General features: G+C 43.3%; 1 protein-coding gene across 5 annotated transcripts in view; it reads left to right on the forward strand.

Annotated features, from left to right (window-relative positions):
- The first annotated feature begins 1,199 nt into the window (after positions 1-1,199).
- Positions 1,200-25,484, forward strand: part of ccdc120a (coiled-coil domain containing 120a) — a 34,275-nt gene continuing 9,990 nt past the window's right edge. The window contains exons 1-3 of one of the 5 annotated variants that reach the window (XM_081707524.1): positions 1,200-1,850; positions 14,481-14,648; positions 16,574-16,769. The gene's annotated coding sequence lies outside the window, so the exon portion shown is untranslated. Of the gene's footprint in view, positions 1,851-14,480; positions 14,649-16,573; positions 16,770-17,945; positions 18,220-25,484 lie in introns of those variants that run through there. The other 4 variants (XM_081707523.1, XM_027007589.3, XM_027007588.3 and 1 more) reach the window with 4 other exon arrangements.

A 25,484-nucleotide genomic window follows, 5' to 3' on the forward strand; every position in this document is an offset into this window, starting at 1 on the left:
ATGATCTTATGTGTGGAAGATGTCCTCGAATGGCCAGTACATTTGCTCCTTTAACAATTGCTGGGCTACTAAAATGAATTTTAAAGGGGCCAGTGAGCAGAAATCTAACTTTCTTACTAAAAGAAAGCAGAGCTGTATTTTTATACAAAATGACTAGTTTCTCAGTTTTCTACAAGATTGCCATGAACACATCAGAGAAATGTTGCTCAAATTAATTAGTTACTTTATTTACATCTAATAAATTAAAAGGCCATGATGTATTCCTTGGGTGCCTAGGACCTTACACCACATGGTTTCACATGTTCTGAGGCAGAAAGGAAACCTGCATTTGCTTTGTCTCCACGTAACTACTCTTTACCCCAGTAAGTGTTTTGGCAAGTGATTAGGCAAACATGCTAGCAATGGTGCTGTAAGGGATTTTGGGCCCCACAAAAAGATATCACAAGGGGCGTCAATAAAAAAACAAAATTACCTTTACCATCGTCAACCCCCACGTCCACAATAGGGCGCACACTGCCATTTCTTCTTTGCGATAATCCACACGGATTACGGCTGCTGTTTTTACCGACTTGATGCTGGAGATGAGGCATCATTGCATCAGCCTTCAGTTAAGGGATAGTCAGTGGGGTTGTACATACACGTCATATTCTGCATGTAAGGAAATCATCTTCGGACTCTGAAGGAGTTGTGGGCAAATAAATATTGTATTGCTTTTTGGGGGGCGGGGGGGGGGTAATATTGCGTTGTTTTTTTCTCATTTTTATTTATTTTTAACTGACTTCACACTTGCCCGATTTTACTGTAATTATTTACAGGGCAAGTTTGTAAGATGACGCATATGTTTCTGTGTTGTGGCCGCGATTTTCCCATGAACATAAATGAAACGGAGCTCAAGCCACTTGCTCTTGATTGTAGTATGGGAACATGATAAGGTCGCACCTGTCCTACTGCCAGGTATTCGTACAGCACGGCAGTGTACGGGTTTATAACCGAAGGTGCGAGAATAGACTACAGTCTCCCGAAGAGATTGGACTGCTTTGGTTATGCAGTCAACGACTTCAACATATCTTTGTGTGTGTTGTTTGAAGGGGTTGTCGGGGGCTGTCCTGATTAAATCCGTGGCGCTTATTGTGTAAACACGGACAGGGCATGATGAATGAACCGACGACGGTAGGTTAGTACAGTTAGTAGCACTGGTGCCAGCGAAAGTCTGCATCACAGAACATTGGGCTGAACTGGTAGACAATGGTTTGAGATGCTGAAAGAACACGTGAATTAGAGCGTCGAGTCCAACATCCGCCGAGGGGAAAAAAGAACGATAACATGCATTTTTGTTGGGGAGCTAAACTGTTCAGTTGCCGTCAGTCGCCTGTGTTTTGGAAACGCTGGGGCGCACGCCCTCGCTCTGGTTTGTCCTGCACATGGTCTGCATAGGCTGCGCTCGCGGGGACCAGCAACGCATTTCATATTGATTTAACGACCCAGCATTTTTATTTGTGCTTGTCATGTGCAGTAGAACCCACGTGTCGGAAGGTTTTTATTGTTTTGTGAGTATAAAGAGAGAAAATATCTACATGAATTCGTTTACCTGTCTCATGGATAAAAAATAGAATTGCATAAGAAACTATCAAGAAGGACTGTATTTTATGCCTGATTCCTCAGTTCAGCAATGGATTTAAAGTGAACATTTGAAGCTTTGTTGTCATTATCTCAGGAGCCCGTTCTTTTGTATGAGCAAGCAATAAGAAACGACCAAAGACAGTAGCTATATTCATCTTGGCGCCAGGAGCGTGGAGACATCGAGATTCTGTGTGCGGTATCTTCGCCTCAGTAATAAACGCAGAATACAGGTACAGTAAAAGCGCAAAAGCCCGGTCTCGCTCTCTTGTTTGCGTGCACTTTTACGGTTGTCTTCCAGTCGCTAATATCTGATTGGTGATTAGACCTTTAAATGTTTCGTAAAGGAAATGTATGTTTGTTAAAAGCGATTCTCCGGGATGCATTTTCCGCTTTTCTGGGCGTGTTCCTGCCCTGTCAACACTGCACCGCAAAATGAAGTTCACCGTTAATGCTGTTTCAGATCAGTCAACAAATGTCCATATTACAGTGTTTTGTGTTTTGTATTTTGTTTTTTCCCACACAAGAACTACTGCGTGGTGTGGAAACACACGCACGCATTTATCACCCAGTTTCGTAAAGAACTTAAGGACGCTGTTGCTCGCGAAAGAAAATTGATCATTAGTTGTCAGACACGCCAAATTGTTTGTGTATAATCGGGAGCGGCCTTCTGGTTGTCAGACCCACCTAACGATTCGGCTATCACAAAGCCGTTTTATATTGATCTTTCCCAAATTCAATGAATGAGTTTTCAATGGCGTTTTGCATCAGTGGTGTTTTACATTGTGTTATTTTTATCTTCACTGTCAGATTAACAATTGTAGGATGCATCAGCAGTTTGCTGTCAGTTGTTTCCCACAGTTCTTGCTTTCTTGTGTTTGTGTCCTGCAAAGCTTTAATTTTTGTAAACACTTTTTCTTATCTTGAGAATTGAACGTAGCTTAGTTCTCTCTCTCTCTCTCTCTCTCTCTCTCTCTCTCTCTCTCTCTCTCTCTCTCTCTCTCCTAATCTCTGTCTAAGGGAAATGTACTGTTATAACTGAAAGAGGTGCTTATTATACTCTTTACACATCATAATTTAGAGTGCAATCATGGGATTACTGAGAGAGAGAGAGAGAGAGAGAGAGAGAGAGAGAGAGAGAGAGAGAGAGAGAAGGTGAGTTCTTCAGCAGTTCTCTAAGAACTGGGTCGGACTGTTTCTAAGGTAAAAAGGGGCCCAACTATAATTCTTAAAGAAGAGCTGTCACTACTAACCCAGCCTTTCCAACATTTAGCGCAAAGCACATGTGGAACCGCTCGTGATTTTAGGGAGAGGGAGCGCTACCCTTATTGCGATCTAATAGATAGGTAACGGCTATTTGAAGGCCTTCAAGTGTTCCTTTTTTAGCTGTGCTGTTCCTGTGTCACAAAACGTGATATGCAGATAAACTGAATGATAAAACAGATCTTTTCCTCAGGTGTTGTGCAGTAGCTAATCACGCCTGTTCCTGCTGACTGTGCAATGCACGGGGCGACTTTTCGCATGTTGGCCATCGTCCGTGTCATGCGGCCTTAGTTCAGATACGGGCTCATTGGGAGCGCAGGCTGACTGCAGACAGAGATGGTCCCATTTTTTATTAGCCCACATGGGAATGGACGGAGAGGGGAGCGGAAGCAGCGGGACAGAGATGGAGAGGGATGGAGAGAAAAGGAAGGCTGGAGGGAGTGAAGAAAGGAGGGGTGTGAGGGAAAGAGGAGTGTGAAAGAGTGAGTGTGTGTATGGCTGGGTATAATTAGGGCAGCCTTTTGCCTCTGATTTCCAATTAAACATTCAAGGCAGCTCGCCGTGTGCAACGGAAGGCTGAGTGAATATTTTACGCCGAGTCTAAATCAAAGTCTTCTCTATGCCCTCGCTCTCTAGCCTGCTCTTTCTGTCCGCCGTTGAATGGGCAGGATGTTCACGGGGGGGGAATCTGGGTTGCTATGAGCATGATGCACACTCTGCTCCTTTCCCTGAGAGCAAAGCAACGTAGCGGAGTGTGAAGCCACGGCATTCCTGGCTCTGCGAATCTCCCAGGAGCCTCAGCGTCAAGACCGTGCGCAAGGACTTAAAGTTTATCACCTGAGAACATACAGGCGTTATTGTGATTACACTTGGACTTTGCGTTTGCCTGTCCCATTTTTCAGAACGTAACGACTGCCAGGCCCTGGGTGAACTTCTGGGGAAAAAATGCTTTCGGAACAGCTAAGCAAGAACAGCTTTGGAGATGAATACTGGTGATTCATGTCACTGATTTATCATCATCTCTTGCTGCTTTTTAAATGTGTAAATCCCAGCCACCACCCCATCTTTAACCATCTGCAGTGCTGGAACACATGCCATATAGGAGGCGGGCAAGATGTCGCCAACATGAACTGACACAGTAGGTGTCACAAAGATAAGAGTGTGTGTGTGTTGTGGCCTCGGTGTCGCCTTTTGTGTGTGTGCGTGCTGTCAGTGCCGCAGGACGCCTGCGTGTTGGCATGTGTGTCAATGACATAGTTGGGTCAACACTCTCTGCCTCAGGGGCCCTCCGCTAATGCCTCTCTAATAACTGTAAGGTCTCCAGGGTTGCCAGGGCCTTTAAGGAATAAAATCAGCCAAAGAGACAGGCAACAATGTGGCAAGCTGTTTCCCACCACACACTGACAAACCTAAACACTGGACTGCACCATATCTGTGTATCTCGTATATGTCAAGTCTTTAAAATGTTCTTTCTCATCCAGAAGGTTCATTTGACTTTTTCTGGAACATTCTGAAGCCAAATGCCAACATTATAGTGATGGTGCTTATGGAAGGATTGCAGTGAGGCACAAAAGAAGTTATCTACATCCGTTTGGCGGAATGTACCTAGAAATAATAGTTTTGTCTCTTAGATGAAGTATATCGTTTAATGTGAATATTTATGGGGTGATAAAGCACCAGTGTTGTTTATTTATCCTCTTGATAAATAAGATGCAGGGCCCAGTAAAGACAAATTCCAAAACGTTTTTATGGAGATGTGGTGAACCATGAGGTTCTGTGATATATACAGTAATTCTATAGTAGCTTTATGTTTTTTGATAAGCCCATATATCTTTTCCTGTTGTTGACTGAAGCTCTGTAACAGAGGCTGCATACTGTTTGTGTCGCCTGGATAAGAGAATGAATGTTTTGCACTTGGGGGAAGGGGGGGGGGGGGGGAAGCCAGAGGAGACCCTGCTGTATTTACTAAGTCCTGTGGAGAAGTCTGTATTCCAAAGTCTGTATCTCCAAGTCCTGAAAAACCTGAAGAAAAAGCGTCCATAGGCCATGCTTTGTCTGGTGCATGGGATCCAATAGCAGTAAAAGTCAGAGTGTCTGTCTGTTATTGAAACAGAGCCTCTGGGGTGATCTGGCGAGGAAGGAACACCATAAATCACTCAAGATTATGAATGTGGTTAACCAAATATTTTCACTACCTTACAAAAGCCAATACATACCCCTTTGCGTTCCTATCACATCACTCGTCTCGCTTTGGTACTGCATATATTTTTCCACACTCAACATTGGACTCGACTCCTATCCACACTGTGTCCAGCTTTGTGTCCATGTCGTTGTAGTCCAAAGCAGCAGATCGGTTCTTAAACGTCGTCCTTCTTCCGCATCACATCACGGTGCCATGCAAGCCATCGGGTGCAGAGACAGGGACGTGTGCCAGGAGGAACAGAGCATTCAAACATCTTTTGGCATAAGGATAAATTAAGATGTATAAAATAGCATGCATCTTTTGATGTGAGAACTATCTTAAATATAGTTTTGCAGGGATTGCTGCCAAATTACAGGCTTCTAGGGGCTTTCCCCATGGCCAAAATGTTTTCTACCTGGAACAGTGTACAGCACTAAGAGAGCTAAGCACTGTGTATATAATCTCTGGAGAAGCTGTCTCACAGCTCCCTTAATTAGAAGCACTTACCTTTACCTAGACTTGCTCACTTCTGTTGGGAGCATTTCGTAGGTGTGCAGTTACAGACTGCAGCCAATCTGTTGGCATGCGCTGTTCGTGAGTCACCCTGGCCTAGCCCATGCATCACTGGTAAGATTCAGTCCACAGGATCACTGCTGACCACACGTTATGTGGGTGGGAGATCATTTTTAACACAGCAGTGCCATTGTCATGGTAGCAGGTGTGCTAATATGGGTGTAACAGGCACCGATAGTGCAGAAGATGTAACCTGCATGAATGTCACTGGTGCACTGGGGGTGTTCGGGCAACAGCAGTGAATAGTCCATACGGATGGACAACAAACACAGCTGTACAATTACAAAGCATTTCTAATAAGGTTAGTGCTCAGTATGCACACTGTATATAATCTTGAATGATTATGCAATTTATGCTACACTCTTAATACTGGTTTAAATGACAATCAAAGCTAATTGGCTGCCATGGAGACTGTGCTGTGTGAGTACAATCATATTGCTTCTGCCATTTCAGTTGCTCATAAACCATCCCCTGTAGAGTGATGTCCCGACTGAAGGGCACACAGGGCTTTGACTGATTCAGGTTAGTCTCAGTACAAAGCTTGAAACTGAGGGCTGGAACGACCTGTGATCTTCAAAGAGATTAGCGGAGTGAAGTGAATGGAGGAGGCTGCTCGGACAGGCGCAGGCATGAGGTGTGACCAATGGCTGAAGTATGTCTGCCAAGCCGAGGCCTGTGGGCATCAAAGGCAACGTGTCTCCTCTCTAGGGGACGCCATAAAAGAGCCACTCTGAAGAGCTTCCTGTTGTTCGCCCGCATGGCTCGTAAGTTTGTGGACCACTGCGTGGTTACGGCGCAGTTGCTGAGCGCGGTCGGTTGTCGTCTTGGGGAACAATGGTGTGACCTCGGGGCTTCAGATCAGACATCTGGGTCTGAGTCAGTCACCCCAGCACCACCACGACAACTAGACCCTCCCCCCCCCCACTGCCAGCGCCCTAGGGGTGAAAGGTTATTGGCTGCGCAGTCAGAACTGCCAGCCTGCGATATGCCAGTATTTTTAGTAGGGGATTTTCAGCGTTGTTGCCATGCAGCGGTTGGCTTTCGCCAGTCGACTGTCTTCTTTTTTCTACGCCCTTCTCCTCTTGCTCCCTCTCTCTTTCCCATCCCTCTTTCTCTATCCTTTTCTCTCTCTCTGTCACTCTTCCCTCGTTTTCACTCCCTCTACTGCCTCTCTCTCTTCCCCACTTGGTGTGTGTGGTGTTTGCGCTCACTCACTGTTGTCGCTGAGGAGAAGCTGAACTGTGACAGATCTCTGGGCTTCACTCAGGCAGAAAAATGTAGGTCACACTGCAAGCACACATATAGCGAGACTGCGAGGAAGCAAGAGGGAGTGATGGAGGAGAGAGATTAGAGGAGAAAGGCGGGAAGACGGGGAGAGACTGAAAGAGTCAGAGCCAAAATATAAGGGAGACTGGGGAGAAAGAGAGCCAATCAGACAGAGTCAGGTAGGTGGGGGTGAAGATCAGAGGACAGAACATTCCAGCATATGCATGGCAAAGAGGTTTGTTCATTCGCCGTCGCTTTTCCCCAGGCAGTAGTGTTCGCAGCATAACCGGAGAATGCGATTGGTGTTGGGTGGTGGGGTGGGGGGTGGGTTGCCTGTAGCAGGGTAAGAAAAGCCCTACAGAAAGCAGTGCAGTGGCATAGAGAGCAGGCAGCCTGGTACAGGCAGGAAAACACTCCGCATGACGGAAAGTGAGTCGAGTGCAACGAGAAGGCTGGCAGCCGGCCCCTGCGCATCCACAGAGATAAGCCAAGCCTGTGTAGCATCACTGACATGGAGTAGCTGAAGTACATAATAACTAAACTGTTACATTTCAGCAGGTTGTAGAGGGTTTTTTTTTTCATTAAGCACTGAGCTAGATGCCATTATACATCCATCCCATTTTAAATTAGCTGACTGTCTATTATTGATGTTAATATTGCTGGGAAGCTGTTATGTTTCAGAGGGCTGTCATCAGTTTAAGTGAACAGTCTGAGATAAGCTATCATATTTAAGCAATACTCAACAGCAGCCAAAAGGCAATAATGAACAATTTTAATTACATGGCTCCAAAACACATTTAAGTAGGTTTTTTGTAATTAACTGCTTTTCTTCTTATGCTAGCTTTGCTATAGCTTAATGGCTGCTCCACTGAAGATGAACCGGTAGCTTAGCTAACTAGGTTTTCAAAGTAGCTTCGCCAGTAGTGTTAAGTCACAGGGTTTGCCCTTGTTCCTCCCTGGGGTCCAGTTTGTAGTGAAGTGTGCTAACGCAAACTTAATGCTGAAGTGCCATTTGGCCTAGGCCTTGAACTTGTAAAAGGTGATGTTTCTTTTTATCTGTGCAAGTGGGAAAACAGGCTGATAGCAGACACTGTGTGTAAATGGCTGTGTTATTATTCCTCCGGTGGGAACAACACAATCACTGAGATGTCTGTCCTTATTCAGTGTTTTATGTTGTTTTTATGATTTCAGCCAAATTAGAGCATACACTATGCTCATCTATTTTCTATTTTTCACATGTCATGGACAAATTATGTATTTTGCAATGACCAAAGACAGTTTGTGTTCATAATACTTTACATTCTGGTGAGAGAAAAAAAAAGCAGGTGGTGGACTATTTTTAAATATGAAACTGCTCTGTGTTTCATTGCACCTCTCTGAAAAAAGTGCTGAAGTTCAAGGTTGTACTGCCTCTTCTCTGCCAAAGAGGGCGCTGTTGCACTTCAAGTTTAGCTGACACTCACTGAGCTGCCTAAACCTGTTTTTTAGTTAGGAGGGTTTTCTGTGGATTTTCTATTTTCTTAGTCACTACAGAATGAAAAGGATTGTTGAAGTGGAGGATCCACAGTGCAGTTTAATTCATCTATGGGCCCATAGCCAGGGTTACACTTTTTCAATGCTTCTTCAGTAATCAGAAGTGCTACTGGATTTCAGGCCAGATAGATTTGATGTGTCCACCCATAACCTTTGTATGTGAACTCTTTATGAAATCACATTTATTTTATACAATTTTTTTGTTCTATTTTTTTTTCAAGTAGACCTTGAAAAGACATGGCACTGTTAAGGAGAGCACAGTATAGGGGTCTGGTTTATGCTGATATTGCATTATTTACCACTGCTGCTGGGAGACCATTAGGAAACATGTCAGCAGGGTTGGGGTAAATGAAAGATGTTGCTTGAAACATCTGAATTTTCGCCAGTTTTATGATATCTGATAGCACTGCAAACCAGACCACTTTGATGTCTGGCTTTTTAAAATGGATTTCTATGTGGCCAAGAGCTGTCCTGAGGGCATACAGAGACGACATGTAATGCAGCCAGTGATGATCGGATGCACCAAGCCATATTAACAATGCAAGTCTGATCCTGCCCTAAGACTGGCCCAAGCTTCAGTTTGGTTTCAGAAAAAGCAAATACTTATGTAAACCATAGCTATTCATCATCACATAGCTTACACATTACATATCACATGTCAAACTGCTGTCTCACATGACCACATGGTACTTTTCAGTTTCCTGCCCTACCACACCTGACTCAACACAACAAGGCCTTGACAATTGCCTGAAGAGTAGAATAATGTGTGTTCTGGCTTTTGAAACGTGCTCTACAGAGCAAGCAGTATTTCCTTTGGTTGCCAAATCTTAGATGCATTAGTATGGTTTTGCTCTTAGTGGATCCAGGTTAATGTCCTCCTCCACAAAGGTTTAGAGAGGAAGAAGCTCCATTAGGCACAACACCCAACCGTTCCCATGCTGCTCAAGATTTTTAAACTTTAATTAATGAGAGAGATCGATGTTTTATCCCTCTTATGGGAAACAGACATGGTCATTAAGTAGTCATTAGCTGTTTCAGATGAGAGGCAGGCCATTGTTCCATCTGTCTCTTCATTGCAGTAATGTCCCCCATGTTGAAATAATCACGCCTACCGCACACATTGGACAGGAGTGACGTTGCAAACTGGTGTCAGGCAGGTGGTGTTCCCTGTGCCCCGTTTCCTCTCTGTCCACTAGCAACCCCTCCTCTTCCCTTCACCCTCCATCACCCTGCATTGTCCTCGCCTCCACTCCACTCCACTCCACTTTTTGTCTCTACTGCATTAGTGCCCTGCACCTTTTCTGTTTCTTGCCAAACCACACACCCCTCCACTTATTGGACTGCAGCAAACTGTAAGAAGAACCATTTCATTTTCATTCATTGCAAGTATGGGTCCTGCATCACAACTTTACAAATTCTAATCTCTCTAGTATGGACCACTGATGGAATCACAGATAGCATGACTGTTATTTCATATCATTGTCTGCTATTAGCATGGAATCAAGAATAGCTTGACTTGCAACACAATGGGCCCCAAGTCAGTAGAAGCAGGAGTGGCTTCACTTATGGGCTCTCTGTCTAAACTCCTGGTTTTATTAGTGAAGGGCCTGATGACTATTTGAGGAGTACTGTGATAATGCAATAGACACATTCAGCTGCTGATACCAGGTGAGCTTCAGAACCTCCCTGCACTTTAAAACATGCCAGCATGAGATGGAGGAGTGCTTCTGTCTGACCTCATGGACTATTCTGGGGTCAGCTTTGGTGCACAGTTCATAATGGTTTTAATCAACAGAGTGATTTATCAGACTGATCCTGGGGCTTCTAATAAATGCCTCACTGTATAATGGGAATTTAAACTGCACTGATTGTAACAAATTAGCGACGGTAGCTTGCAAATGCAGAGAACAAATCCAGCACTCTGCATTGTTTTGCCATGCCATGGGTTGGAGGCAGGGGCTGTGTTCGAAATATCCTACTACATAGTACTCACATACTGATCGGGCCCCAAATCAGTATGCAGTATGCGACCAAAAAATTGTTTCCAGTATGCAAAAGATACCAGGATGACGTAATACTTCTGACAAATATTCCGGTACGCAACCAGAGCTGTCTTCATGGTGTAGTGCATCCAGTCATGCAACTGTGGCAGAAAATCTTTCCCAAGTGGGAGGACCCTTCATACGTTCACGTGACCTCGTTGCATAGTTTGTGGTTGTCACATACTGGATACTATGCTGCTTACTACTATAGGGACCAGTATCCAGTACATACTGAGTGTATAGTATGTAATAGATTATTTCGAACAGAGCCAAACAGAGAGGTACATTTTAGGCAAATCCCAGAAGGATTTTTTTGCAGCCACCTGGATAATTAGCTCAAGCCAGCAGGTAGAATTAATTTAAGAAATCACCTGGGAGGTGCAAAATCATGGCAGGTTTTTTACTTTTAGAAGAAATCCAAATTTTAAAAAAAGACAGGCAAACTTGTCAAAACTGGATCGAACTTATACAAGAAAAGACACAGTGAACAAGGACAGACAGGCTCTCTTTCTCTCTCATACACACACACACACACATATATATATATATATATATATATATATATATATATATATATATATATATATATATATAAAATATACATGCACACACACACACACACAGTATATTAAACTTATATATAGGTGCACTAACAAGCCAATGAATGTCACTGATTTGCAGTAGAACCTACAACATTATTTAAATCTGGTGTGCCAGGGCCACTCTACCAACCTAATTTAACACATCTGATGCATTTAATAAAGACTTATCATTGCAATATTGGTGGTAGGCGCGTTAGTTCAGGGTTTGGAACAAAACAGAGGAGAGCTCTAGATCTCAGGACTGGTTGTGGGCACCCCTGATTTAAATAGGCTGCTCCAGAGTTATTTCAGGTCACTTAGCCCAGACTGCATAGCAAAATCACCACAAATTAGCATTCCCAGTGTACACTGGAAATCTGCACACAATACACTGGAGACCAGTTAAGGCAGGTGAAGTCAATCTTCTCTACATAAATATGGTGTGGCAGCATGTTTTTGAAGGCAAACTAAGCAGCAGTCCAGCAAATACTGCTAATCAATATTTTTTGTGGACCAAGACGATCTGATTAAACAAGTAGGATCAGGTGAGATACTGCTGGGGTGAACCCCCCCCCCCAACAGTGAGTTAAGCAGTATACGTGTTCATTTCATTTTTGGCATGGTCTTAAACAACCAGGTCCTCCCTCACCTCAGCTGAAGTTCAGATGTATACAATATGCTTCTGTCACTGCCTTAGCAGAGTCATAGACTCCAGAGAAGTTTCTGAGCATTTTGTTAAATAAATCAAGAAAAAGGTTTGACACAAGCATTACATTAATTGGTCATGGATGCTCAGATTAAAGACTTAAGACTGTAATTACTTTGAAACTTCAATTTTAGAAAGCAGTTTATATCCTATGGAAACGTCTGCGTTTGCTTGGCTAAATCCTACGTAATTGCTACCGTGAATGTGAAACGTCTCCACTCCCACTATCCGCTGGGCCCTGGACCCTGCTCTTACACAGGTCTGATGGTAGAGACATACAGGTCCTGACAAGCTGAAGAGTGTTTGGGTTATTTTTTTGTAGGCTATCTCTCAGATCCACTCCCTTCATCTGCTGCAGCTGTGTAGCCCCTCAAAAACACACATACACACAGCCTTTGATTAAAGGGCTGGTTTTACCACTCTTCATCAAAGTAGTGTTCTAAAGATATTTATATCATAATCATGCTCTTTAATGTCTTACCAGCAAAAGTTCGCATGACAGTGAAATTCCATTTTAGTTATTTGTTAGTTTGATCCAAACATCAAACTGTTTTCTTGTTATGTGACTGTCGATGAGACTGCTGTAGATCTTTTCGTGTTTTTAGTCTGGAGATGAAGAACGGGTAAGTGAGCACTGCTTAAGCTCAGAGAAATCAGACGCCCAGGCGAGAGTGCAGTCTGTTTGAAGTGTGGCTAGCGAGTCTACGCCAAGTCCTGACCAGACTCCTGATGGGAATACTTCACGCTTAAACCAGCAGACGCCCATAGCATCAAGGCAGGGGGACACTACAGAGTGCAAATGTGGGGGAATTGTACTTACTGAGCAATGTAAGTGTGAACTGGATGAGATGTCTGTATTGAAATAGTTGATAGTTGTATTAGTATGATTGCCTGTTTATGGCAATGGGACTGTCTGTGGAAAAGGCACATTTCCCTATGGGACAATAAAAAGCCCATCTCTATTACATGAAACATCATTTAAGCATTCACTGCACCCCTGACAGCTCCCCCCATTTAACGAACTGGCTATTCAACAGTAAAAACACGTGTTGAGTTCACTAAGAGAACACAGAAAGATATACCAACATCTGTGATTCCTTAAACAAAAAGTGTTTAAAACCAAAATGTAATAAGAGAGAAGAATCCTAACAAGAAGAAGAAAATATATTTTTAGACATAGTTTAAGGGCGGGATAACCCTTTTGAGCAAGGTCAAACCATTCTTTAATCATTTATTTCTGTGTCTTAATCACAGGGAACACATACAGAGGCAGATAAAGAGAAAACGCATCTAAATTATTTTTGAGTGCTTGTTCGCGTCCTGTAAAAAAAACAAAACAGCCATGGTCAAATCAGACAAGCAGGTTTGAATTGTCAAATCTTGCTTTTTTCCTTCAATCCAGAGTGTGAGAATAGAGACACTCCCCCACTAAATCATGCAGTAATCCTTATGTCAATTTATGCTAAGTAAAAACACGCACAAACTCATTTAATAACAGTGCCTGCGTAGGATTGCTCAGACTGGGCATCCGCGAGCCCAGCTCATTGCATGTCCACTGTTAGGAGACAGCTGCCTTAACTTCGCTTTTCCTTTTAAAACTTGGTTTAAGGAATGAAGTATTGAAATAATACGTTTGTGTTTTTCTTGGTGGAGTCCAGTGGATTGTGTAATCACCTACTCTCATAAGCAGTCCTTATGTGCTAATTTAATTTTACTGTATTTTACTATGTGCTTTACTGACTAACGTATATCATAGAAATTAGGATCCATATAACACTCCACCCTACACTTTAAAACAGTCCTCTGATACTCTTCACTGATCTGCCTATGAATGCACTATGAATGAAAGCTAATATTGGCAGTTAGCATGACATCACACTAGCTTCCAATGCCAGGTTTCACATGCTGTTAGTTCCAGATTTTTGGTTGAACTGCATTTCCACAGCGTCAACTCTAGCTGGAGCATGCTGTAGCAGAAAGGGCAGTCATTAGTCATTGTTTGTTCTCCAATCTTCTGTACGTGTGCACTCCAAGTGTACTTTGTTCCATTGATCGAATGCTGTTCAGGTGCACTCTGAGTATGTATGAATAAACGAACAACACCCACCAGCTTGGGACTTAGAAGGAAGTGGAGGAAGCTTTGGTGAAAGCTGTTCGGATGACTATGGGCTTGCCTGTTATCCTGTGTGGAGAACAGAGTCCTGCTGGGAGGAAATACAACTCCGACACTTGACATTCTGGCACCTTGTGTCCTGGTCTACTCATCAGTCCACTCACTCTCATTGACCAAATTTAGTACTTGGTACAAGCCATAATGATAACAACTGGCTTTGAGAATAGCTAGGACCAAGAATCAGTTACTTCTGATCCTATAACTGTATTCATTTAGGATACTTCCAATTGTGTGATCAACGCCCGGGCTTCACTGTTTTTTCCAGTCCAGACACACCTGATTCAACTTGTCAACCAATTACCAAGCCCTTCATGATTGGAACTATCTATGTTAAAACAAGGATGACATCAGATGGTGCAAGGCTGGTGGAAAGCTTAAATGTCTCAGCTGTTGGATTCCAGCCATTAACCGTTATTTTAAAGGCTTAATGAAATGTGCGTTAATGAAATCCTCTAATGCACATGCATTAAAATTTGAAGACTGGTTGCTTGTTGGAAGGCTCTGGATCCACCCCATTTAAGACAACTGTACCCTGTCTCTGCAGGACCAGATGCTAACACACTGACAAAAATGTCCAGGTCAGTAAGCGAAACGGCATTAGGAGATGCAAGTGCCTGTCAGCATGGTGTGACCACATGAGTCCTCTGCTCCCCTCCCTGCGAGCCTGAACAAGCCATGGATTATCAGAAGAGAGGGGGGCGGCTCTGGCATGGTGAGCGTTCTTCAGTGGATTACAGTCAGACTTCCAGCCAACTGGCAGTATATGAAAGGCACAGCCTTAAGTGTGTCAGAATCAGCTGTTAGCCTGTGAACTCCCTCCCACCATGTTTAGGAGATTTGTTCTTCCTTTCTTTGTGCTGTTGGCAGTTACCAAGCTATTGTCTTAAGTCCTAAAAATGTTGGACACCATTACAAAATGTACACATTGTAGTGTGACTTTGTTTCAGTTCAAGAAACAGACAGTAAGAATACCATAAGTGCTGTTCCAGGTATGCAATTCTTGCCCCCAAAAAACGACTGTAATACTATATGAATAATTAAAGTCCATTATACATAATTATGGTTCTGGGTATTACATTTATACTGCACAGTTTGGGCCTACAGCACAGATTTGTCTTAGAAACTACTTTTGTTTCATCTTCTGCCAGTACTGAAGAATATTCCCAAACTGCTAAAATCTCACTTAGGTCGCAGTTATTTGGTGATGGGATGTATGTAGCCGGCTTTCAATGCTCACATGTGGAGCTGACCTCAAGCACCCACAAAGAACAGGCTGAGACAGAGAGAATGATCAGTCTTCTCTTAGTTTGTGGTTTTCAGGGGCAAATGAGGGGTTAGGGGTAGGGTCACTCCTTCCGAGTAACATTTGTGGCCTTGGCTAATTCTAAACGCCTGTGAGAAAGGAGAGGGAGTAGATTGTGGTTTATGTGACAATTTGTTAAGCAGATGGGAAAATCACCCAAACCAGTCCACTTGTCTCTCCCAGTCACCTTGGTTCATCCTATTTCTAACCCTTCCTTTATCCTACTGTCTAACAAAGGGCAAGTTTGGCAAAAAAATCATTAATAAATGTAAACAATTTTCCAAACATTCCAACTGTAATCAATCACCCAAAACATTTTTAGAACTGACATTTCATTAGGTACTATGATGCCTAATGCTCAGTGGCTAAGGTACTTGTAATTGGAAGGTTGCTGGTTCAAGCCCCACCACTGCCAAGTTGCCACTGTTGGGCCCCTGACCAAGGCCCTTAACTCTCAATTGCTCAAGTTGTACTCAGTCATAATTATAAGTCACTTTTGATAAAAGCATCAGGTAAATGTAACTTCGATAATAATTTAGCTAGCAAGCATTACAGCAAAATAACATTTTCATACATTTATGCCCAACTTTTCATACAATTGCTTCAAAATGCATCCCTTTCTTATGAAGATCCATACAAACATGCTGATGTAATTTAAAATGCAAAACAATACCTTACCAATTAGCTGAGTGCCTTAAAGTTAAGAGTGCTGCCATTTTCAGCATCTAAAATTCATTTTCCTTAACACCTAAGGAAATTATTCTGCGCAAGAAGACGAGTCAAGTTTTTGGGAAAATTAACAGCAAGGTTTTGTTCTGTCAGTTGAATGACCAGTCACAAGGTTAAGTTCTTAGGGACAAACGTTACTGCAAAATAAGCATTTTGTGGCACTATGAACCTGATATCTTATAGATCTTACATGCATCTTTAAGAGATATACTATATCTCTTGCCTAAAAGATGTGCCACAGAGCATTCAGAGAATCCCCATATTCTCTGAAAACATTTGTTGTGCTTTGTTAAGTAATTGACATTATGCTGCTTTTATTGTGTCACTGAGGTTGCTTGAATTGAACAACTGCAAAGTCGGATATATGAGCTTTGTTGTGAGAGGTGCAGGATTGTTTAGGTAAGGGAGACCAGCATTGCACTGTGATGTGTATTGTGATTGATGGGTGAATAGTGGAGCCCAGACACAGCAGGGAACACTCCCCCCTCTCCCTTTCTAACCTTCTCCCCCATTCTTTCATCTCTCTCTCTCTCTCATTCTTTCTTTCTCTCTCTCTCTCTCTCTCTCTCTCTCTCTCTCTCTCTCTCTCTCGCATGTTCTTCCAGGATTGTGGAGAATTCCAGGAAGAGCAGGAGATGCACCCTCTTCTGTTCTCCAGCTGAACTTCCCTCCATTCAAATCCACATGCTCAAATTAAACTGCAGCTCTCCTCTCTGATGCAAATCCCAGATGACAAACCCTTCAGTGACTCTGTAGCAGTCTAAACACCAGCCTTGCTGACCAAGAGGACACAAGTCACAGGCAATTGGACATTATTTCCTATTTAATCATATAGCTGTACTGTGGTATAAATGGATAAAAAAAAACATGTCCAAGTGATTCATTAGAGACTGCAAAGCAGGCTTTTCCTCCCACATTTTTAAAACTCCCACATGGTTAAGCCCGAACTCTCGACTTCTGGTTACTTACCAGAAAGACCTAATAACTTACACTGAAAATGGTCAGTGCACATTAATTTCATAGAAAAGATAACAAATTAGGTCTGTGATTTTTCCTTTGACAAGATATGACTAATTGATGAGTCTTCAGGATTGAGTCTTTCAGTGATGATATGGTTGGATTTCACGTATTCTACAGTAGGGCTCACGTTTAAAATATGTTTGTGGTCAAGATATTTGAGAACGTCCTCTGAACAAAGCCAGGTGGGCGTGGTAACACGGAGAGCGCAGAATCCAACCATTCTGCGTTTAAATGTACTCAATACCTGGAGCACGCGGGACTACCGCTCTGGTGTCCACTTCAATGACGGTCTTAACATGTGAATAGGCACGCGCAGTTACAGGCTGTGCTCGCGCGCTTTGGTTTGCAAATCAGCCTGCAGTCCTTCAGCCTCTCAGGTAGCGCAAGGCAACGAAACAAGTTCTTAGTTTTCACCAACACAGAAAGATTAATGTTAGGTTTCTAAGCATATGAAGAGGACAGGATCTTAATATTTTGTGAAAACGCTATACAAGTCACCGTCGTTCCTTAATTGAACCCCCCCAGCTAGGCTTGTTTTGTTTGGTTTTTTAAAACTTGTTTTGTAAATAGTAGGCCGAGAAGGGTGGCAGCTTTAAGATAATGAAAGTTGGAGAGAGTAATAGACATGGTTTCCAATCCCAGCTTTGCAGTAACACAGGAACACTTTCAGGAAACTTGGCTCCAGACGTTTTAGCAGTGGGGAAGGAACACGCGTTCTGCACATAAACAAACGCGACCAAATCCCTTTGGCTCACACGGTTTGCGTAACGCTGCGAATATTAAATGGCACACAAACCATGGTAATCGTGCTACGTCATAAATCTTTTAGATGGGTATTTAGATGGGTATAAAAACAAAGAAACGCATGTTTTGCGTTCTCGTGACCTGTAGCGGCACATGGCCCACCCCTCTGTGCGCGCATCAGTTGGTTTCGTCCAGAAAAGTGCGTTCGTTGGCTTCTCTCGACCTGGGTTCAGAAGTGAGGTTGAGCGTTTCCGAGGGGTGCTTAGAGAGGGCTACTCAGTATATTAGAATCATTTTAGTTTTGCTTTGCACCGGAGTTTATTTCAGTAACGCAGACCCGGGCGATGCATTTTATACGTTACCTGAGCTACGGAATTTCAAAGGAATTGATGCATGCAGCAGGAATAGCCTTCCTGCATCGCAGCTTGAATAAACTCTTATAAACAAGAGACCATGACAGACCACGGGGCTTTAATGTAGTGACAAGGTAAGAGTGAAATACAATCCCCAAAAATAACCAGACTTGTAGTTAAAGCACTCATGATTTTGCAGTTATCATTGGTTTGGAATTTCCATAGACTGTAAGATATTGAAACTAAGTTTGAATCTATTTTTTTTTCTTCTAAAATCAGCATCGTGTGTAGGCTACATGCAATGCCATACCTCTCACAAGACAAATGTGGGGCAATTGTTTGAATTAACTTGCATACACGGAAAGATCACTAGGTTTATGTAAACTAGCCATTGACTAAGTGGGTTCCTCGCCTTCGGAATTGTACAAGCAGTTCATTTCAACGTTATACAGAAAAAATGGTCAGCCTCGTGATCAGTTGCTTACATTTTTCTGTGACCTGTTCATTTCAACAAACTGATCTGTACCTGAGTTTTCAGCTCTGACTCAGGCTTTTCGTTTAAACCTAACTCAGTCTGTCGTTCCGGACAACTTAAGAACCTGGCATATTTTTGAAACACGAACTGGCTTATTAAAAGCCATTTGTTGTTTACATAGAATGATGCCAGAAGATGTACTCTCGCTCGTGGTGTCTCGGCGTAGGAGCTTTTATGACCCGCAGTTCTGTTTGTCTAGCCACAAGCTGCGGATGCATCTGTACAAAGTCCTCCTCCTTCAGGATGCCAGACTGCCTCTTTCCACGCCCGGATTGGCTGAAAACACGACCGTGCTTTCCTTTTTTTAAAAAATTTCTGTGCTCTTGTATGCAACCCACGTCGTTGGGCGGATGGGTCAGCAACAACCAGTGAAACCGATATAATGTCAAATTCTCACGCAGGTTGCAGGCGTTTGGTAAATCAGGGCAGAGAAAATGTGAAACTTTACCACTGAGAGAATTACATGATCCTTTTTTCTTTTGCATGCAACAGATCAATCAGCAATGCTTACTATTGCTTTTAAAACCTGATCATAACCCATTTAAGTCACTCTAATATAAGGTGCAATATCTGTAACCACTGTTGAAGATGTTAGCTTAGTTTTGTGTAGCAAAATATTTTATCTTTAAAAAGTATTTTGCACACTGAAAATGCATGGAGTTCAGTGAACACCACATTGGCCCTCTTACCTGTCTTATAGTGGTATTTGCTCGGAGTATTGGGGTGAGGATTTTCACACCAAAGCTCTGCTTGGCTCACTTTGTTGGAGGGAAACTTTGAAGAATTCTACAGCATGAATACATGAAGTGCATGACTCAGAGATTGTCCACTTCGTATGATAATTGAGCAGCTGATTACCTTTGGTCTGGAGAGATTTAGAGTCTTTAATCTCTGACTTTTGCAGGAAAAACTGGATTTACTTACTGATTTAGCAAATTCTCAATAATCTCCTGTTCTGAGGCTGCATGGTTTATTTGGCCAGTTCATGTAGCTATCTTTGTTTTTCCCTCTTATTACATCTTTTATTACATCTTAACTCAAACGCACAGCCTTTTTATTTCAGTAGTGGAGTCTGTCTTACGGCTTTCATTTCCCGCTTTGAAAAGACAACAATGGCTCGTAGTTAACAAAAATTATGTGTTGGCTCCATGGTGTGTGTGCTTGGACTGTCCAGTTGTTAGTGGAGTGCATTGTTGCCTAGTGAGAAGGAGATTATTGGAGTATTTAGGGAGCTACCTAGAGACGGGCCTCTCTCCTGGGGCATGCAGCCAAGTCCAGCTCACTCGCAAAGAGTGTAAAGAGAAGCTTAATGAGGGTTTATCATGTTATCAAGTTAATGAACGCATTAGCAGCATGGTGACCCTAGATGGGTGCCTTTTCTTTAACAAACGTCTGGAATCAGCTTCTTTGACACTGTCTAGAGTCACAATATAGTCTGAGAACACAGGGGTGTTTCCTTAGATCCAAGCACTTGCTTTCTACATGTATTAACCAATAACCTTCGACCCCAGGGGTGCCCCTCCCTATTTGTGGACATCCTAACTTGTCCAGTGGTGTGGTGCTCTGAGTGTTGTGAACCACACCAAGAACACCACTTCCTAACGAGCGTTACAAAACAGAAGTGGGCATTGAAGCTGTTCTACTTGTAATCAGCTGCTCTACTGTGGTGTGGCCATTATACACGACAAACATAGCTAGCATTCCTGATGGCTTGGGATTAAGCAAGCATGTGTTCTCCACTAAGACAACTGAATGGTTTAATGAAATTCCACCCATGTGGTGTAATAGCTGTTCAGCCTTCGTTCAGCCAATAGGACACACTTGAGCAGGCTTTCTCAGATGTGGTGTCCTGACTGTCACCGCTGACAACTTGAGGATTGTGGTACGCACGTTTGTAATCAGGTGTGGTTGTATCAGTTTGCGGCTGTCTGTGCCCTATTGATTTTCCTATGATTAGGAAGTTTTGTGTTTGTTCCCTCATTCCTGGATATTCAGTACACCAGCAGTGAAATGAAAGTATTTTGTTTCTTACAGATACATTTTTGCCAGAGTGAGTCCATATCATGTTTCACGACGGTACAGCCATGATACAACACGGCAAACTACAACGGTGGCATAGGAAGCAGGAGTATTCACAGAAAGTCCAGTAGCAATCAGAGGGATATACAAACTGGTGTATGACAGTCCTAGTGGAGAGCTGCAGGGTACGAGTAGGTGCCAAGCGGGTGTTGGTCAATAGGGCGGCAATGGTGAGGATGGTAGCGTCTGACAACCCCGCTATACTGTGCATGTGATCAAACTCATCGGCTAAACGTCAGTCCCATAAGATGGATCAAGTATGTCAGAGCGGGGGGGGGGGGGGGGGGTAGACACAAAAAAATACAGAGAACATAACACTGAAGTAAAGATGGATAATAAAGCTGAAAGAGCAAGCAGTGCTGATTTGTCGTGTTTCCTGAGTTCCAGTCTTGAAGGGTTCACCGCACTGATTTAGGATTTTCTTTGCACCCTCTCACTCTTGAGACATCATTAACTAATAATCAAATCCTCCTTTAGCTGAATCAGATGCGTTAAAGCAGTGAAAACACAAAAGCTGTGCAGTGGAGGGATGATGAATCCTAGAGCAACAACATATAACAAAGATGGTGACTAGGTGGTATTTAACAACCGTATAAAGGGTTTCAGATAACAAGTTATGAAATGTCTGCATATGTGTTCTTGTGACTAAGACAGAACCGATAGTATATTGATCCTAGCAATGTCTGCTCTTCAATACTGAGGGTGTTTTTGAAAATATAGAATGTTTTTCATCATAAACTGCAATTCAAAAAAATAATTTGCAGGTGTGTTTTATTTGGTCGGGCAGGCTGAAGCCCTGAACTGGGTGTAAGCTGCTATATATAGCTGATGGCTGCACTTCCGCCCAGGCCGGAGGCACCGCTGCTGGCACATTCAACAGCTGCGCCACCTAAACCACCTACACCGTTGTATAGCTACTGTAGAGATCGTCTATTTCCGAAGTGATCCAGTTGTTTTGGGGGAATCGGGCTGTTGTGGTGGAGCAGTGATCAGAGAGCCTCCTTAACGCACCCACCTCCCCCAGCCCCCATTATACACATGCACACACGCACAGAATTTGTCCCAATGGCTTTAAATATTCAAATGGGGTTCACATTTGAATATGTATGAATCCAGCTGCTCTGTACTGAGTGTTTTTTTTTTTTTTTTTTTCCCCTTTGAGCCCGTCCCCTTTGTTCTAAAGCTTTGGCACCTCTCTCTTTAGAATCAAGCAGCTCAACCCGCCTTTACCTCGCTCCACACACTCTTCCAGTCTTTCCTCTTTTTTCTGTTTTTTTGTTTTTTTCTTCAAAGGGCCATAACTTTTTTTTTTTTTTTTTTTTTTTTTTTTTCCTTTTTTCGATAGACATTTACATTTTTAATACACATGACTTCATTGTTTACATTGTCCCATCCATAACTGTGTTATGATCTCTGGGCCACTCCCACCAGTTCTCTTTTCTTTTGCCATGCAGTTTCCATGCAACCCGCTGCTCTGCTCACCGGGTTCACTCTCACTGGCGTCTTCGCGCTCTACCTGCCCGGGTCATTGCCGTAATGCTCAGAGTGCTGCAGAGACTTCAAAGCCTCTGCAGAAGAGCTGTAAATCCCCATCAGCCGGCTGTAAAAGAGCCTTGCACACTGCTCGGGATAGGCGATGATTTAAAGCAGCTCCTGCTCTCTCCACAAGGTCTTTGCACACACCTTTCAATGATATAGATTTCCAAACCCCCCAGCAGTCTTTTATTTAAGTTATTTATTTGGGACACATAGGAGCCGTCACAAGGCCCCTGTTGGTGCATATATCTAAACACAATGCTGAGTCTCTCAGGAAATGGTTTAAAACATGAACTTTGCAGTAGCATGAACAATAAACCACACCAGCGCCCTTCTAGAAGTACAATGGGCCACAGCTGAAAGCGCACACGTAAGGCACATATTTAAAATAGCCATCTAAAAATCATCTTTAGTGGGCAGTTCTTCTCTTTCTTGTAGAACATCTCCTTAATATATAACCCTGCCCACCATCATCTTGGAACATGTATTTGATGTTGCTTGGCAGTGTTGCTGTTTTGACCGGAACACAGGAGCGGGAGTTGTGCAGTGTCTGTTTTGCGGTTAGCTGAAACACGCTGCGCTGAGGAAGGCCGTGACGTTCTTTTTCTCCAGAAAGGGGCGGTGGTGGAGCATATGCGGCATGTGCCCACCAGATGTGCAGGTGATTACTTATGTTTACCCCGCGCATGGCTCCACTTCCTAACCACCAGCTGACTAGGCACATAAAGAGAAGCGGCGAATAGTGAGAGATAAATGACCAAAGCATGTTGATCCTTCAGTCCGTCCACTCAACAAGAGGAGTCTGATTATATTCAGAGGTTAACCTGGGGTGTCCAATGTCTATGTCTGTGTCATTGTAGGAATGGTGATCTAATATCAGTTAAGGTTCTTTTTTATGCTCACACCACAAGGGGCAGCTGAATGTACCTCATTCTGAACCTTACTCTGCGTCATGCTCCATTTCCAGTGGGATGTCTATGATCTAAACGGAGAGCTCATCTGATGAAACAAATGTGTTGTACATCCCAGGACTCTGAACAAGGCCAAAAGTGTTTATTTCAGTGAACATAAAGTTTTGTTTAAGATTAATCTTTGTAACATGAAACGTTCCGAAGGTAGAAATGATTAGAAACCGAAGTTTTGCATATTCTCAGATATCTTAGTAACTGACTGCCCTTAGTAACATACTTGGTCTTTCTATCCAATTTATGCCAGCTTTAAATTTGTTGCCAAGAAAACCTGAATGGAAATCAGTAGAAATCTTTAAATATTTCATAATATTGTTTTTTAATAAATCATGATATGATGCCTTCTGTCAACTCAGCAACATTTTTGTTCAGCTGTTGGTGTTTTTATTTTCCTCCCCATCAGAGTATTTGCATATTTGATGAGAACAATATGAATTTGCTTAAAAGCTGTGAAACGTTTAAAATTTACAGATCATTTAGAGGCTATATAAACATGTCCTTAGCCGTTATGATGAGTATTTAATAGTAGAACCATGACCAGACATGTTTCTCCATGTCCTTGCGTTTGTCCCAAACAAAACACAGCTGTCACAGGAAATTTGGGCCCTCACCTGCGCTATGTTCACTGTGGTCAACCACAAGCATTCACTGTGCTCTCCTGCTGTCTTCCTGTGTTTATTTTGGTGCCGAGCGTCCTTAGCGTTAGACCTGTCATCCTCCTTATCATGGCGTCTGATACATTATTGTAGATGCGGCCCACTTCAGTTTGCCCTGATTGTATTTAGAGTTGTTTACAGTCTTGTAACAGAAGCTGTGATATACAGCACACCGTCCACTTTGTGTTTCTGCGTGAGGTGTTCGAGCTGCATTACGAACGCCGTCCCTTTGGGACTATCGGGCTGTAGCCTCTCACCGAAGCCAAAGTGACCCAGTAGAGCTTATTGTGCTCTGGGCAGGGCTGCCATCCAGCCTGGGTTTCCTTTAAGTGCCCTTGTTTGTGAACGTCTGTCCCAGCTTTTACCAGCATCTGCATTTACAAAGCCTTAGTTGTTATGTCCATTGTTGTGAAATCCATTGGGTGATGTGCTGATGTCTGTGTTTGTGAGAGGTGACAAGTCAGGGCTGGCCCTCATAGTGGTCACTGCTAATGTGAACTGCAAATGTGACTGTCAGGTACTGAGAACTTGTGACTTAATAGTTAGCATGATCTGATTTCAGATCTGATATGATTTTCAACTGATATCAATTTTATTCATTAGCACAGATGGCATTTTTGGGTGGACTGTTAGTTTACGTGTCCTACACAAGCTTCAAATGGATTGAGTTGCTTGGTGTGCATAACTGTGCAGAACAGAAAACATTTTGAATATATTTATGATTTGTGGCTCGTGGCGATGTTTTGGTCGATCATCCGCTTCGCATTAGAAGCTGAATTATAAAGAGCTTATAACAGTAATAATTAAATGTGCTTTAAAAGTGAAAATCTTCAGCGTTGCGTGTGGATAGTTGGTCCGGAGCAGATGCATATGTTGCAGCCATCTGCTGTCTGCTGCCACTTGCCCCTCTCTCTGCTGGAGCCGTTGTTCCTGCCAGTCAAAGGAAATGGGCCCTCCACCTGCCCTGCGGGGGGGGCACAGGGCTGTGAGAGGCTCCTATTGAGGGCCGGGCCGTGGTTGTCCTGGGGTCCTGCCACAGGGGTGGAGCAGGAGAGCAGAAAGAGTGAGTGGTGTGGCAGAGAGCGTGAATGCGTGAGCTTGCGTACCCCCCCCCCCCCCCCCCAAGTCCTGTGGGATGCCTGTCAGGCCTCCTGCAGCTTTGCTGGAGCCAGGAGGGGAGGGGTCAAGCGTGCCTGGAGAGATGCGTTCAGAACCCATTTGCTCTCCACCAAAAACCAGTCAGCTGTAGCCAGGCTGCATGTGCTGAGAGTGTTGCTGGCTGTTAGGCCCACGCTCCATTTGTCACTCAGAACGCGGCTGTCTGATCTGATTGGATCAAAAGCTGAGAGCTTTTCAAAGGGGAGGATCACCTTTCAGCAACATGGCATTACGTGAGGGATGAACAAACACCGGGACTTGACCTCCCCCCTCACGCGGTTATGGTGTAGTGCCTCCTTTTTGCCATTTTCTCATTATTTTTTTGGTTTTGAAAACCACTCCTAGTCCCCCCAGGAACATTTGAAAGCAATGAAAGTGTGAACATCAGAAATACTTCACTTACCATTAATGGAGAGCTTTGCCCATACATACTACAGTGGCTAATAATGAAGGTAACCACAAATGCT

This window comes from Electrophorus electricus, chromosome 25 (genome assembly GCF_041902795.1).
Source record: "Electrophorus electricus isolate QZ-2024a chromosome 25, ASM4190279v1, whole genome shotgun sequence".
Taxonomy (NCBI): domain Eukaryota; kingdom Metazoa; phylum Chordata; class Actinopteri; order Gymnotiformes; family Gymnotidae; genus Electrophorus; species Electrophorus electricus.